At 31.2% G+C, this 15,566-nt stretch overlaps 1 protein-coding gene across 1 annotated transcript in view; it reads right to left on the bottom strand.

The window, feature by feature from the left end:
• The window catches only part of LOC126883753 (nuclear speckle splicing regulatory protein 1-like), a 161,931-nt gene extending 155,960 nt beyond the window's left edge, over window positions 1-5,971 (bottom strand). Inside the window, exon 1 of the mRNA XM_050649420.1 lies at window positions 5,717-5,971. The gene's annotated coding sequence lies outside the window, so the exon portion shown is untranslated. The remainder of the gene's footprint in view (window positions 1-5,716) is intronic.
• Between the last annotated feature and the right edge of the window lie 9,595 nt (window positions 5,972-15,566).

The following is a 15,566-nucleotide window of genomic DNA, read 5'->3' as shown; positions in this document are numbered from 1 at the left end:
TGTATTTATGTATATCTACATTTCTCCAAGAAATGATCCTACCACCTTAAAAATGGGTCATTTTTTATGTCTCATATTTCCCAAACCTGTTTTCCGATTTAAGTGATTTTTTTAAATGTTATAGTCGTATTTTTGAATAATATCGTTGTAATAATATTGTTGCTAAACAGGTAAATTGTCATTGTATACTGGGTGTACCAATCAAAAAGTAATTTTTTCTCAAAGTTCACCACACCCTGTGGAATATTCTTGCATTTATAAAATATGTACTGAAATTAAAACCCAACTATAGCCTCATGTGTTCTTAACATTCTGTTTTTCGATTCATTCGCTTATGTTGGATAGTAAAAAAGTTAGGTGATACTTTAACAACTAGCCTTATTTTTCATCGATACAGGGTGTTTTTAAATAAGTATGGCAAACTTTAAAGGCTAATTTAATTCTGCATGAAAAAATAATGACAGTTTGCTTTATAAACGTATGTCGGAGATAGGGGGTGTTGATATTTTTCTTACAAACTGACGATTTACTTATTACTCTAAAACCGGTTGATATATGCAAATGAAATTTGGTGGGTTCTAACAGAATTTCATGTTTACCATTGGCGTACACATGGGTCATATTAATCGTATGCGCGCCAATGATGAATATTAAATTGACAATAAATAAATCGTCAGATTGTAAGAAAAATTGTAATAACCCTATGTCGGAGACGAAGCATTTGCACACTAGCAGGTTAATAAAACAAACGCAAACTGTCATTATTTTTTCATGCAGAATTACCCCATAGAGTTTGCCATACTTATTTAAAAACACTCTGTATTGACGAAAAACAAGGCTAGTTGTTAAAGTACCTAACTTTTTTATTATCCAACATAAGAATGAATGAACCAAAAGCGAATGAATAAAACAACAGAATGTTGGCTATAATAGCTTAATAAAATAAAAAAAATCAAAAGGTAATTCCGTACTAAATTTAGGTTGGAACTAAATTTTTATCAAAGTTTCTCTCTCGCTCTCTTGTCGTTTCCCCATTACTGAGGGATCGTAATTTCCCCAATATTCCTAACAATGTTTCTCCATTGGTGTCTATCTTCAGCCGCTCTAAGAGCTTCGCAGAATGAGTTTCCAGCTGAATTCTTTATTTGGTCGGACCATCTTGTTGGTGATCGTCCTCTTGATCTTCTCCCCGGAACGTTTCCAGAAACAATTAATCTCTCCAAACTGTCGTCACCTCTACGAACCACGTGACCAAAGAATTGCAGAATTCGTTGCAGACATATTGTGGACAGCCTGTGGAAATACAAAAGATATTTTCAAGAAAGTATCCAAATTATAATATGATTTGGATACTTTCTTGAAAATATCTTTTGTATTCTTCAACGGGATCACTGTTTAAATAATTAAAAAGGTTTCATTTTTGCACAATATTTACTTTTTTCACTTCTCTGCAGTAATTCACGCTTTTATGAAGGTCTATACGATTTTTTTTTCTACAAAGTTGAAGAATAAAGCTTTCACTTAAGATTTACTAAATTAAATTTGACCCCTGTTTATTTAAATAATTATATTCAAAATTTAAAACACAAATAAAATATGCACCATAAAATATTTTCTTTTATACGAGAAGTTCATGTTACAATTTATGAGATATTGAATTTTTTAACCCCAGCGACGTTATTTAAAAAAGAAGTAATAAACAAATTAGAACAATTTTTAAATGCCATTTTAGAGAAGAGTTTAATTAAAATTTGAATTTATCAATACATTTATTGAAAACATACATAAAAATAAAAATAATGAGATCTTTTGCAGGTTTAAATTCTTTTGGCAACAACCGCGTTTTTGCAATTGAAAATATAGTGACATTTAATAAACAAATTCAATATCTCATAAATTATTAAATATTTTTCGACCAATTTTTTTGCTTAATACTGGAAAATAGCGCAACTTCTTCTATAAAACAAAATATTTTATAGTGCTTATTTAAATCGCAAATACTATTTTTTTGCAAATTTGTTTTTAAAGTTTTATATACAATTATTTAAATAAATAGGGAGTCAAATTGAATTTAGTACGTCTTAGGTGAAAGACTTACCCTTCAGCTTTGCAGAAAAATATTCTAAACACCTTCATTAAAACGTGAATTAACTCAGCAGTTAAAAAAGTAAATATGGTGCAAAAATGACCCTTTTTTAATTATTTAAACAATGATCCTCTTATATGATTTGGATACTTTCTTGAAAATATCTTTTGTACTCACCTAAACTTTGATAAAAAATTTGTTCCAACCTGTACGAATTTACATTTTGATTTACATGTAGTGTAATTTTATTTTACTAGTACTAGACTATAATTATGTAGTCGGGTTTTAATTTCAGCATTTTACAAATGCTACAATATTCCACAGGGTAACGCGAACTTTGAGAGAAAAAATCACAGTTTGATTGGTACACACTGTACATAATGACAACGCATCTGTCTAGCAACAATATTATTACAATGACATTGTTAAAGAATAAGGCTATAACATATTAAAAAATCACTTAAATCATACAACAGGTTCAGGAAATTCGAGACATCAAAAATGACCAATTTTTAGGTGGTATATACGTTAATTTCTTGAAGAAGTGTATTTGCCTGTCGCTCGCCGTTATACCATAACAACAGAGCTTCTTTGTTTAAGCTCATTTGCAATGCCCATTCATCCTTGGATTGAAAAAGCTGAATCTGTTTTCAAACAATGAGTCTCCACAATTCAAATCTATTTTTCGACTTTGGTTAATTAAAATTTATTAGGTTTATTATTATTATCTATATTTGGGTGTTTTGTGTGTTTTGTTTTATTTCATTATCTTTTATTTTGTACTAATATTGACGATTTATGTAATTTCGGTAAACTGTATTTGTTTTTGTTTTTTTTTCGACTTTTTGTAAGCTTTGTCCATAAAATTGTAAAATTTTCAGTGGCAATAAAGCATATTTCTATTCGATTCTATACAAGCGTTTTTGCTTCTTTTGTCGCGGGGGAAAAGGGCCCCGCGACAAACTTTGATATGGGGCCCCCGTGGGGCTAGCTACGCCACTGATGTTATAGCCTTATTCTTTAACTATATCGCTGTAATAATATTGTTTCTAGACAGGTAAATTATCATTGTATACTGGGCGTACCAATCAAACTGTTTTTTTTTTTCAATTTTCACAACACTCTGTGGAATATTTTAGTCTTTATACAATATTGAAATTAAAACCCAACTATAGCCCCAGGTTTTCTTAATGTTCTGTTTGTTATTCATTCGCTTATGTTGGATAATAAAAAAGTTAGGGACTTTAACAACTAAACATGTTCTTTATCAATACATGGTGTTTCTAAATAAGTGCGACAAACTTTAAGGGGTAATTCTGCATGAAAAAATAATGATCGTTTACTTGATAAAGCTATGTCTGCAAATGCTTGCAAATATAAAATTATTTTGCCAAACGGTCATTATTTTTTCATGCAGAAATTACCCCTTAAAGTTTGTCGCACTTATATTTAGAAACACCTGTATCGATAAAGAACATGGCTAGTTGTTAAAGTCCTTAACTTTTTTATTATCCAACGTAAGCGAATGAATAAAAAAACAGAATGTTAACAAAACCTGGAGCTATAGTTAGGCTTTAATTTAAATATTTTATAAAGGCTAGAATATTCCACAGGGTGTTGTGAAAATTGAGAAAAAAAACCCAGTTTGATTGGTACACCCGGTATACAATGAAAATTTACCTGTCTATCAACAATGTTATCATAGTTATATTGTTAAATAATAAGGCTATAACATATTAAAAAAATTACTTAAATCGGACCAAAGGTTTGGGAGATACGAGACATCAAAAATTACCCATTTTTTTGGGGTGCCCGTTTTTCGTGCCGGTGAGTGTAGATTAAATTAGAAGTTCATTGTAAAAAAGGAAGTAAACAAAAACACGAGAAAAATGAATTTATATAAGTAAATAGGTAAGTAAATATTATAGATTAAAATAAGTACAGAAAATATATAATTATAGAGATATATAATCACTTATTGTACCTTCATTTAAGGCTAACTTTAAAAGTAAAACAGATCTGCTATTATTCATGTTTAAAAATAAAAGGCACACAAAACACTAAGTACGATTAGGACCGCGAATCTACCACAGATAAATGTCTGGAAACCGTTACACAGGGTTGCCAAAAAACGGAAGTCACACCGAGCGGTGTGGTATACGGAAGACGCTACGCGTTGTGTACATAACCTGTACAGTAGCACGGGAGCGACACTAGCGCTGGTGATATACCGTCGAACTAAAATCTGATCTTATGAGTATGTTAGATACGATATGACTTCCAGCGAAATTTTTAATATAAGCCTTCTGATACCATCTAGTAGCCAAATTCGTAAAAATATAGGCAAAACGTTGTGACTTCCGAAATCGGAAGTCATAACGGTATATATGAAGTAACAACGTATTACGAGAATCTACTTTGGAAGTCACATGGATACATGTATCAATATATATATATATATATATATATATATATATATATATATATATATATATATATATATATATATATATACATATATATATATATAATATATATATTATAATTAATATATATAATATTATATATATATATATATTGTTGTGATCTTGATTATTGATATGAGATAATATTCTTATATGTCACTTAATTTAATCAATGTATTAATACTAATCTAATTAATTAACCAGATCACATATCAATATGTTTTCAATCTCAGGGCGAATTATAAATTAATTACTTACTTTCGTGGCTTCTGAATATTTCTTAATGGTTCCTAATCGGGATAGAAAAGAAAAGAGTAAAAAAAAAATACACATATGGGTTACAATTATAATCAAAATATTTTTTATTTTATTTAAAAGGCAATCAATGCTTAATATTTGCTATTTCTTATTATTCTTAAACATAACATTTACAAATGGGAATCTTATTTCCTTTTGGTTTTCAATTGAAAGTTTTTATTAACATTTAACTATTAGGAGTTATTAGGAACAACCCTATTTAAGTTTGATGAAGCTTTTCTGATATTATTGATTATGTTATTCAATTTTTTATGTGGAATTTAATACGAAAAAACCCATACATTCATGTCCAAACAAATGAGACTGACCTTTTCCTGGTGAACTGAAAATGTCCTCACACAAGACCCGTTTCCTGCTATCCTTGGCTGCGATCAAACCTCGTCCTGGCTTCCAGTAATGTTCTCCTTTGAAAAACTAGCTCGAATAGCTCTCGTTCCTGCGTCTGTCGTGATGCTGTGTTCTACCTTTCTCGAAACTGCTATCAGCTACCGGGACACTCTTGGCTCAAGGAGGTTCTTTTACTCTCGACCTGGCCTACTTCTCGTTCCACGATAGATACTCCACACTCACGGAACTACACCGGCTTTCTCACTCTCCGTACACTACCGTCTACTACTCGACTTCACTTCTCGACAGCTCAAAACATTCTGATCTCTATTTGTCATTCATTCCCCTACTTTCTAAATATCCCTTCCAGATTCACAAATCAAAATTCCACCACCAACTCTCATTCGCAGTATTCCTCAAAACCAATTTTTAAACTTTCTAAATATGCTTAATCGATTTCAAAGAAAATAGTTAATTCCCATTCTAAAATTACTTTCTACTATATACAAATTTTAATGACCTATTCTCTATTTCCACTTAGTCTTATTTAGCATCGGCTAATGATCGATCCTTCCGCGAACAACGATAATGACCTATTAACGATTTCACTTGAGTCTTATTTAATCACTTCTTAAAATTAAATATAACAATTTGTTGTATACAGGTTGTTCTAAATTTATATGCCCGTGGTTGAGAAAATTGAAAATATTTTATATTAAATTGAATTCTGTTTATAATTATCACAATTTAATTTTCATATCAAATAGAAATATAACAATATATATATATATATATATATATATATATATATATATATATATATATATATATATATATATATATATATATATATATATATATATATATATATATAAATCAAACAGATGAAATAGAGAATGTGGAAAAATCCCCTTACGAACAATTCACACATCCACCATTTCGGGCTGGGAAAGATTTTTTGAATAGAATCAAAGATCCAAACACCAGTTTTTAGAAATGTGTTTCGCCCTCTTCAACCTCTCTGGGCTCATCGGTAAAGATGAGAGGTTGAATATCTTTAGACACATTCCAATCAAAAAACAACATTCGAAACCTAGACATAGAAGGTGCGTAAATCTACGGCAAATCCAACAATGACAGTTTTAAGTTTTAAGGGAATTAAATTAATTTTTTGATATTATATAATATAATAATTTGACATTAATCAAATTTAGAACTAAATTAATAAATCAAAATTTTTCATTAGAAATTGTAAAAATTAAAACATTGAAATTTGGAAATGATTAAAATAAGGATATTTTTATATAATTATGTTTTGTGGAAATGTTAAATTAATGAACTAACCTCACGTTCTAATCTTGACGAAGCAAATAAATTTTGCGAAAGCTCGATTGTAACAAAGAGTTTCTCTCATCCTGCCCCTTACACTGACTGCAACCTCAATAAAAACTTGTATCTACATATTGTCAGTCAATAATACCAAACTATTTTATATATATATATATATATATATATATATATATATATATATATATATATATATATATATATATCACACGAGTGACGTCATCTATCTAGGCGTGATGACGTAATCGTTATTCAATTTTCTATCCAGTAATGTAAACATTAACATAATTATGTATACAGGGTGTCCAAAAACAATTTTTTAAATAAATGAATTGACAAAAAAGAAGAATGTATGTAATTTATTGAATTCAAAATACTTTTTACGGATATCATAAAACAGAAAAAAAATGTTTATTTGAAAAATAAACATTGCTTTTCGTTTAAATTCAATATTCAAGCCAGCTCCCGCTAGGCACCTGCTTTTTGGAAGTTTGAACATTTAATTTAAGCGAAAAGCAATGTTTATTTTTGAAATAACATTTTTTTTTCTTGTTTTCCGACAGTAGTAAATGTATTTTGAATTAAATAAATTACATACATTCTTCTTTTTTTGTCAATTAATTTAATTTATAAAAATTGTTTTTGGACACCCTACATATAATGAAGTTATTGTTTATATTACTTAATAGGGAATTGAATAACCTTTCAAATGAGCTAGCATACGACCCCTATTCTTATTTAAAAAATCATTGATTACGTCATTACGCCCAGATGGATGACGTCACTCGTGTGATATATATGCCAAAATATAATTTAAAAATAAAAATCCACCTGTTTCGGCATTTTCCCGTAAAGTTGCCGGTTTACGAAATAGCGAATTTATTCCTTTCATTTGCACCATACTGTATGTGAACAGATTAAATACGTGAACCGTGAACCATTCTACCGAATACTTTTAAGCCATACGGACGTGTCTAGTAGTAATCGTATTTGGTTTAATAGCTTGTTATAATTAGTTCTAGTTTTTTCTTTTTGTTTTGGTGATCGTTTAAAAATAAATACATAAATTGTGTGTTTTTAAATAAATAGACCCCGTAATGGGGGATAAAAATCTAAAGACGTCCTCTTTGACGAAAGAAATTGATATGGACGTGTCTAGTGGAAATAGTGTATTGGAAACTAGTGGTGAAACAACTCAGGAAAAAGATGCTTTGCAGTCCAAGGAAAAGGAGATAAAGCATTTTAATTTGCAGTCAGATAAGTACAATTTAAATAATATCTGCGTATATATTGAAAGAATTGGTGATTTAAGTAATTTATCAAGATTACACCCCATGGTTTTAGGGGATTTATTATTTAAAAAGTTAAAATTTACTCACATACAGCAAATACGCAGTATTGGGAAGAATAGGATAAAAGTTATTAAATTCTCGTTTAGATGCTAACAACTTAGTAAATAATAAGTCTCTAAAAGAACATAATTTGCGAGCTTATATACCAAATCACTTGTTAGAAGTGAAAAAGGGTTGGTAAGAGACGTGGATACGACGTTTGATGTTAATTATCTTTTAGAGAATATTGAATGCACGTCAAAAGTTTTAAATATATATAGAACAAAACGTAGGATTCAAAAAGAAAGTACAATAGAATATGTAGATAAGAAAACTGTAGTCATTACTTTTGAGGGAAATATTCTACCCAGTTTCGTTGCTTTCAATCGTGTTTATTTTCCTGTTGAGCATTTTGTTGGTAGGGTTGTTCAATGTTACCGGTGCCTGAAATTTGGGCACGTCTCTAAGCAGTGTAAAAGCTCACAGGAATCCTGTATACAGTGTGGTGAAACAAAAAATCCAGATCATAAATGTGAGAAAAGTATGTTTTGCATTCACTGTAAAAATAGTAACCATGTAACAATATCTAAAAACTGCCCCTTTTATGAAAAGCAGAAGAAAATCAAGACCATTATGATAGAGCAAAAAACTACCTTTTTAGAAGCAAAATTATATTGCGAAAATTCATTCTCCGGCCAAATCAGTCACAATCCTTTTTCTGTTCTTTCAAGTTATGATAAAGAATTTCCCACACTCCCTGTAAATAACAATGTTTCTTTAAATCGGCCTAATATAAGTATGAAACAAACCCAATTTTCAACACACCGTCAAACTATTTCTAGTAGTGAAAACCTTCCTACAGCAAAGAAAAGAAAAGCCAACACCCCTCCTATGCAATCACCAGCACATCAACCACATTTTCCATTCACATTTGGACCCTCACAACCCTTACCTCCTAACCCATACAAACCAAACTATGGAAAAACTGACAACAAAAATGAATTAGCTAAATGTGTGTCATCTTTTATAATGACTAACGCATAATGAATATGTTGATAGTTTGGCTAAAAAAGCTATTGAATATGGTACTTCACATAATCGTAAGTTTTGCATATCTGACTTAGTTAACACTATTAAGCATCGAGTTAAAAATCAGTGGAGTCAATCATGGCGAGATCTTTGTAAACAATCAAAATCTCAGTATTCACTGATTCAACCTTCTGTTCCAAATATATATTGGTTTAAAAATTATGTAGTACCTCGAAGATATATAACAACATTAATTAGAATGAAGTTTGGACATGCATGTTTCCCTCTACATCTAGCAAGAATTAAAGTTTTTGATTCAAATCTTTGTACAGAATGTCAGAAGGTTGGTGACTTAAATCATACTTTCTTTGAGTGCGTAAAATATATTCCATGCACATATAATTTAATCCAAGATTTAATAAAATGTAATGTTTTTCCACCTTTCAATGTATCCTATCTATTGTCTCTGAACAGCAAGAACATATATGATTGTTTAATGAAATTTATCTGTGAAACTAAAATTAACCTCTAAACTTATTAATCCTGATAATTTGGTACATTATGTACATATGAAAAAAGAAGAAGAACATACATAATGAAAAATGTGGTGAGCAACTTGGGCAGTCCATAGCGGCCAGCTTTTGAACTGAGTAGAGCTGTAGAAGAGTTTGCTATGGAACTCTAAGGACCTCATTGCCTTCCTTATGTATGAACAGAGAACAAAAAAAGTTGTGACTGGCTAAATGACACCTAAGTCTATGCCATAAAAAAAATCTTTTATAATCAATCTTTTAAGTAACATTCGTACATTGGAAGACATAAAAACAATAGACGATAAAACAATAATTTCAGGTTTAGAACAAGTATTGGATAAAGTAGATAATGGTAAATTTTAATGTCTCTTAAAAATACTTTTAAAATAAGTCAATGGAATGCTAGATCTGCGGTTGCCAATAAAGGTAGCTTAATGAATTATTTAAACAAAGAAAAAATAGATATTCTCTTTTTAAGTGAAACATGGTTTAAAAGAAATTTGCACTATCGATTTAATGGTTACAATCTTATCAGAAATGATCGCGAAGATGGTTTTGGCGGTGTGGGTATATTAATTCATAATTCAATTTCTTTTAGTGAATTAAACTTAAATTGTAATTTTAATAAGGATATTCAAGTTTGTCGTACAAAGATTAAATATGAAAAAAGTGAATTAAGCATATTATCTATATACAGATCACCTAAAAGTAAGAGCACAGTAGATGATTGGAAAAATATTTTTTCGGAAGTCAGTAAACCAGCAATTATAGGTGGAGACTTCAACGCACATCATGCAATCTGGGGATCGACTTTTAATGACGCAGTTGGAAAACAACTCATAACAGTTGCAGATGACTTGGATTATATAGTAATGAATAATGGTCAACCAACTATTTTTACCCGACCTGACCAAAATACTTCAGCCATTGATGTAACTTTTGTTTCGCCTGAACTAACTAGTAAAATAAACTGGTCCGTCTATCCTGGCACTTTAGGTTCAAACCATAGATTTAAGAAGATTTAAGGTGTTTTCATTAATCTAAGGTTCAAACCATTTTATCATCAACATGGAAATAAATTGCCAGAATAAAAATGAGGAGATTAATCCTGCGAGCAAGTGGAACGTAAAAAAGGCCAACTGGTATTTATATACATCTTGTGTAGAACAATTTTTTGATAAGCAATACCAAATGGAAAATATATCAGAAAAATAGAATTTCTTAATAGATGGGATCAACCAGGCAGCAGAGATTTCAATTCCACGGTACAAACCTTTTAAAAACAAAATTCGAACCCCTCCCCCCTGGTGGAATAGAGATTGTGACAAAATCATCAGTGAGAGACAAGAATCACTTTCAAATTATAAACACAATTCGAATTTTGAGAACTATTTGAAATGCCAAGAGACCATAGCAAACGGTAAGAAAAAACTGAAAGCAGTCGCAAAACAAAGTTGGAAAAATTTTTTATCCACCCTTAACAAAAATACTCCATCATAATCCTTATGGAATCAAGCCAGGAAAATAAAAAGAAAACCAATATCGAATACAAAATGCTTTGACAGTACATTAGAGGAAGAATTTTTTGACCAGATATAGCACCACCATCTGTTAAACCACGAGAAATTATAATACCTACTACAAAAAATAATGAAAAGGAATTTTTACTAGAACCATTTAAAATTGCTGAGTTAGAATATGCACTCAAAAACAGATGCAACACAAGCCCAGGATTAGACAATATTAAATATCCTATGATTCAATTTCTTCCTAAAATTGCTAAACTCTTTTTATTAGATATATTTAACGACATAATTATTAATAATTCAGTTATTTATAAATTTAAAGAAGTAATTATTATTCCTATTCTCAAACCAGGTAAAAATTCCAACTTAGCAGATTCGTACAGACCCATTTCCCTTATGTCTTGTTTACTAAAAACATTACAACGAATGATCAAACATAGACTAGAATGGTGGTTAGATAGGAATATAACTTACTTCCAGAATTTCAATTTGGATACAAAAAAGGATGTGGTTCTATAGACGCTATTGCTACATTAGTAACAGACATTCAGGATACATTTATCAATAATACATATCTAGCTACAATATGTTTAGATATAGAAGGTGCATATAATAGTGTGTGTCTTGACATCCTAATGGAAAGAATGATTAGAAATTTTCACATACCAGCTGCATTAGCGAAAACCATACTCAACTTTTACACTTGCAGAAAAATTTATCTGAGATCTAATAATAATAGACTGATAGGTCCTCGATATAATAACCTAGGACTTCCACAGGGGTCAGTTTTAAGCCCTCTATTATTTATTCTGTATACAGCTGACTTGCACAATATTTCAATGGTAAATAACAGCTTTAATATAATACAATATGCTGATGATTTTCTGATATACTCATCTTCCAAATCATACGAAAAGTGCATACAAATTTTAGGAAAAATGGACGACTTCTCTAATAGCTGGTTCAAAGAAAATGGATTTGAAATAGCACCGAGCAAATTCAGTATATGTATTTTCACGATACATAATCTCCCAAAAATAGACAAAATAACAGTAAGCAGTCGTGAGTATAATTTCTGTGCCTCAATTAAATATTTAGGGATGATTCTTGACCGTAAATTAACTTGGAAGCTACACATCGAATTCATGTTAAACAGATGCAACAAGGGATTAAATTTCCTTAAAGCAATTTCTAAAACTTGGTGGGGAGCCGATGTAGAAACGGCATTGCTTTTTTATCGATCGTACATAAGATCAATCATCGATTATGGATGTGTTTTGTATGGTTCAGCAGCTAAGTATATCTTGGGAAAAATAGATGTGTTTCAAAATACAATATTACGTATTTGCCTGGGTACTATGAAGTCAACTACAACCAATTCGTTATATGTTGAATCTCTTGAATTTCCATTGAGATATAGAAGACAATATCTTAGTCAAAAATGTCTGATTAATATTTGTCATAGAAACTCCTCTCTCTACTCCAATATTAGCAAACTTAATAATGCAGATTTAATAAATAAATATTGGATCCACAAGAACTCCCCTCCACTTTGTGAGGCTTTTAGGAATCTCTCATATTGCGATTACACCAACTCACATACATATAACAGCTCAAACTTTGAAGATTTTGATGCTTTTTTGCAAACTACTACGGTAATTAAACCAAGGTACCATGTAAATACTGCAATCAGCTTCAATATTTTAAGAAATTTATTAGAAAACTGGCCAGAATCAACAGTTATTTACACAGATGCATCAAAGTCTTCTTTTGGCACTGGATGCGCTTTTTATATCCCCTCAAAAAGTATAGAAAACCTGTTTACACTGGATCATAATTTTTCAATTTTTACTGCTGAAACCATAGCAATTTATGAAGCATTAAAGTATTTTAAGAGTTCCAATGACAGCTCCGCAACAATTGCGTCTGATTCTTTGTCGGTTCTTTTAGCCATTGAGACTATGTTTTTACCCAGTAAAAACACAAATATTTACATTCTGCTAATTAAAAAAATTATTTTTGAATTACACCATGAGCAAAGAACAGTTAGATTTTTGTGGATTAAAGCTCACATAGGGCTCGAGTATAATGGGCATGTAGATATATTAGCTAAGAAAGCTATTGCTTCTGGTGTGAAAACAGATTATAAGCTCTGCATTCCAGATGTATTTATAAAAATCAAGAATGATCTAAACAAACAGTGGAAACAAGAATATTATGAATATAGTCAACACTCCAAGTCACAATATGCACTGATACAACCCACAATCCCGAGTGAATTTTGGTTTAAAAATTACCCTGTCCCACGTAGATACATTACATCTATTATCAGAATGAGATCTGGACACGCGTGTTATCCAGCCCATCTAGCAAAACTTAGAATTTTAAGTTCCAATTTATGTGAAGATTGTCAAAAAGAAGCAGATTTAAACCATATTTTCTTTGAATGTACAAAATATATACAACAAACTGATGACTTAATAAAAAAATTTAATCAAACATAAAATCCTTCCTCCCTATAACATTTGCTACCTTTTGTCATTAAATAATAAAACCGTATGACTATTTAACAGAATTTATTTCAAAAAGTAACCTTAACTTGTGAGCACAGTTAAACTAGTAACCTTTGTTTTACCCCATTTGTTTAAAACCTTCTTTCCGTGACCCAGTCTAGTTTGTGTATTAATTTAATGTCTTGATGGGTCCCTAGACGAGAAGCGAGTAACCATGTTATTCCTTACTGATAATCAAATAGGTATTGTGATAATTACTTTCTTTTCTTTGCTTTAGGAAGAACTTAAAAAGTTGTGACTAAAAAAAACCGTGAACCAATATCTTGATTGCTGGTTTAACAATCGCCTTGATTATAAAGAAGTAAGAGCGAGAAGCGAAGTAGCCCGACAAGGGTTTATCAAAATGAAAAGCTTATTTTGTAACAGTACCATTAATATCGGCCTCGATTTCTCCATTGCTGTGTGGTCAATACTTTTGTATGGAACGGAGGCCTGAACACTTAACACTGATGAATAAGTTAGAAACCTTTGAATACTGGCTTTATAGAAGAATCTGGAAAATATCTTAGATAACTGACACCACTAACGAAAATGTTCTGAGGAGAATAGGTACAGATAGGGAGCTGTTAAAATTCATCAGTCAGAAAAGTTAGCTACCTGTGACACATACCTAATGAGAGACAAAAAGTACCGCGTCGAGCAACTGATCATCCAGGGTAAGATTGAAGGAAAAAGGGGTCCCGGTATGTGACAGATTTCATGGTTTTTAAAAATTAGAGACTGGACCGGCGTTGATTTAACATCTTTGTTTAGAGCTGCAGTGGACGAAGACAGATTTGTCAGTGTAGTCGCTAGCCGTTATAAAAAAAAAGTTGCTTAATAGCAAGCTGAAAATTTGTTACTAGTTTAAGGGTGTCTAGTCGGACAAACTTTGATATATGGGAACACTGGAACAGGGGAAGTTTTAATTGTGGAAAAGCTTAAAAATTTGGAACGGTCATCCCACGAAAACGTCACATGTATTTTGTCAGACAGAACTTCCAATTGATTTGTTACCCTTTCATTAATAGGTGTGGATCCCGCGTATGAAAAAAAAGTTGATTAATAGCAAGCTGAAAATTTGTTAATAGCTTAAGGGTGTCTAGTCGGATAAACTTTGATATATGGGAACACTGGAACAGAGGCAGTTTTAATTGTGGAACAGGATAAAAAATTTGGAACGGTCACACCACGAAAACGGCATATTTATTTTGTCCGACAGAATAGACTTAAACTCTCCGAACAGAGATTAAACTCTCATGCAAAAATCAGACTGCTATTTATCACCTGTCATAATTCCTGTCATTTGACATATTCTACATGTTCCACTCATTGAAACGCTCATTTTGTGATAAATAGCAGTCTGATTTTTGCATGAGAGTTTAATCTCTGTTCGGAGAGTTTGTCTGTTCTGTCGGACAAAATACATGTGCCGTTTTCGTGGTCTGACCGTTCCAAATTTTTAACCTGTTCCACAATTAAAACTTCCCCTGTTCCAGTGTTCCCATATATCAAAGTTTGTCCGACTAGACACCTTTAAGCTATTAACAAATTTTCAGCTTGCTATTAATCAACTTTTTTTTTCATACGCGGGATCCAGACCTATAAACTTTAATGCAAAAATCAGACTGCTATTTATCACCAAATGGGCATTTTAATGAGTGGAACACGTAGAACATGTCAAATGACAGGAATTATGACAGGTGATAAATAGCAGTCTGATTTTTGCATGAGAGTTTAATGAAAGGGTAACAAATCAATTGGAAGTTCTGTCGGACAAAATACATGTGACGTTTTCGTGGTCTGACCGTTCCAAATTTTTAACCTGTTCCACAATTAAAACTTCCCCTGTTTCAGTGTTCCCGTATATCAAAGTATGTCAGACTAGACACCCTTAAGCTATTAACAAATTTTCAGCTTGCTATTAATTAATTTTTTTTTCATACGCGGGCTCCTGACCTAAATAATTTTTGACTTTAATTACACTTTGGAACTGGTGTATCAATATTATTATTATCATAGTTTGGAAACGGAAACGTCAAATGAAAAGCG

Source organism: Diabrotica virgifera, chromosome 1 (assembly GCF_917563875.1).
Source record: "Diabrotica virgifera virgifera chromosome 1, PGI_DIABVI_V3a".
Taxonomy (NCBI): domain Eukaryota; kingdom Metazoa; phylum Arthropoda; class Insecta; order Coleoptera; family Chrysomelidae; genus Diabrotica; species Diabrotica virgifera.
This window is presented reverse-complemented; position numbering and strand designations above follow the sequence as displayed.